This window comes from Centrocercus urophasianus, unplaced genomic scaffold (genome assembly GCF_019232065.1).
Source record: "Centrocercus urophasianus isolate 14NV4802_14NV808 unplaced genomic scaffold, USGS_Curo_1.0 seq_13, whole genome shotgun sequence".
NCBI lineage: Eukaryota > Metazoa > Chordata > Aves > Galliformes > Phasianidae > Centrocercus > Centrocercus urophasianus.
In genome coordinates, this window is record NW_024884475.1 from 25,111,851 (window position 1) to 25,114,366 (window position 2,516).

The following is a 2,516-nucleotide window of genomic DNA, read 5'->3' on the forward strand; positions in this document are numbered from 1 at the left end:
CCGAACGCAGGGATGCGGGATCCCTGGGGCAGCACCGCCCTCTTGTTCCTGGGGCGGGACCCGCCGCTATGCCCCGCCCAGCCGACCGAAGCCCCGCCCCGCGCCCCGCCCTACTCGCAGCGAGGGCTGGATTTGTCCCCAAACAACTCCGACCCAACCCCCACTATAATGCATTTTCAGGTAAAATTGTCGACCAGGCAAGGGAAGCAAACATAGGTTAACGTTTTGTCCGTGCACATGATGCCCCTGTTGGAAATAAATAGACGTGCGTGGACAGAGGTATGCACAGGCAGGTGGATGATATCAGGGATGGAGCAACACGCTGTACTCAGAGCTGTGCCTGTGTGTGCATACATGTGCTGCTCTGTGCTGCCTTCCCCTGCACATGTCCACTGATGACTTCAGTTAATGAAGCAGCAATTTTATTTTCCGCACTGTGCGATTCTGGCTGTTTTGCTGGGCTGGGGATGAGTGTAATTCCGTTTGAAATGACAGTCCTGTTTCATGCAGAAAGATAAAGGAGTGGAAGAAGCCACATTTCTCTGATGATTTTTCCCAGAGATCCAATAAATCCCACAATATCTCACAGAGGACTTATGTGGTTGAACAGTTGTGCGTTGGCACGATGCGAACAACACATACTCTTGTTATTCTTATGAGCTCCACAACCAGAAAATCAGCATTTTCCCACCTCCGCTGTGCTGTATGTTGGCCCAGTGGTGTTTCTAAATGAATTGTCTGTGATTGCTCAGCTGACTCTGTCTGAGATGGCTGCATGAGAGGTTTGTGTGTTGCTGCATGAGAGCCTGTGGCTCTGAGAAGCATCAAACCTACCTGTTGCTAAAGAGTGGCTTTTGATAACTGTATGGTGAAGCTGGTCTTATGGTTTTCTTGGTGTCTTTTTTTCTAACTACAAAGAACAAATTCTATTAGGGAAAGGCATGCGTGCAAGAACGTTGCCTTCCAGAGCAGTTCAGCTGGCCAACAAAGCTAAAAAAAGTGCCATTTGAAAGCACCATAGGACCCCAAAAACACAGTGCAGTCACTGGTAGCTCACTTCAGTGCTTTCTGCACTCCAACCACAGCTTCCACAATTGCTATCTGCAGATAATATACCACTATATTGGCCTTAACAAATAGCTTTTCCAAAATTCCGTCAGATGATGCACAACAATAGCTTGCTGTAATTTTATTTACACCTTGTTTTCATGTAGAGTTATTGCTCTTAAGTTAGGAGAAGGCAGTTGGTTTTGTCACTAAAAATTATTTTGGTTCCTAAGCTTCGTAGGAACAAATACCCACAGCTTGACTTAAGCAGATCTGAGCAAAGATATACGAATTCTTCTTCACATAGTGCTACATCTGCTTTTCCAAATCTCATATTGTTAAGTCACACACCCAAAGGGGCACAAAGGTGAAAAAATGTGCCTTTCCTCCAAGACTCAGAGAGAGAAGGAGCCCTCAGACACAGTCAACATCAGGAGAATGCAGACTGAGTGCAAGGCATCCTCTGGAAAGGACACAGCTCAGAGCCACACAGCACTTCTGCTTCACCCAGTGATCCTATTGAGATCTCAGTCTTTAAACTATGCTTCCCAATTGGGACACAATCTTTCAGTCCTTTGCTGCCAGTGTAATCTTGTTAACCAGAACAATGCTGCAGGCAGTGCTGCTTCGCTGCACAAATCTCTGTCCCCATTGCACCAGGGATGGTTGAGACACCAATGAGAAAATGAGAAGATAGGTTTTTTACACTCCAGATACTTGAATGAGGCCCTATCAACATCAAAGCACAAGAACAACTTCGCTTTGGAGTCATTCCATGGATGTGGGGCTGAATCAAAGTACCTATGGGCATAGTAGTCGTGGGATGAGTCTTCTGTTAAGGTCAAGTAAAATCACTGGAATTGTTGGTATATATGAAACCTGGAAAGTATGCAAAGTTTTTACTGACACAAAGGATATGTGCTTTGCTATACTGATTTTTCTGGTTTGAGCCTTGGTGTGGCTGCCTCAAGTGGTTTGTCAACGGAAGGTGCTGTGGGAAACATGTGGAAGGAAAACCAACCTGAGCACATAAGACAATCACCCAACTTCAGATGAAAGACTCATCTAAGTGCACTGCTGCTGTGATGGCTACAGGGCATTGAACCACAGATGTCTGTGAGGCTAAGGAGCAAAGGGATAGAAGTTACAAAGCCCAAACTGCAGAGATTTGAGTGGTGGTAGTTTTCTTATCCTGTTTTAGGCTACCATCTCTGCACAGCCGTGGTGCCTTTCCTTAGACCTGCAGCACACCTTGCACAGCACAGATCTCATTGGGTTTGTTTTCCTTCCTCCCTACACCTTTCTCTGCCTCAGCCCCTGCGCAGGGAAACAACCACTGTGGATAGAGTGGGCACTCAATCCCGCCTTAGCCAAACTTTTATTTACACATTCGTGTCTCCGACTTGCTAAAGCTCATTGAAAACAAGACACAAAGAAAAGCAACCCCCTTCCCTCTCCATCCTGACTTG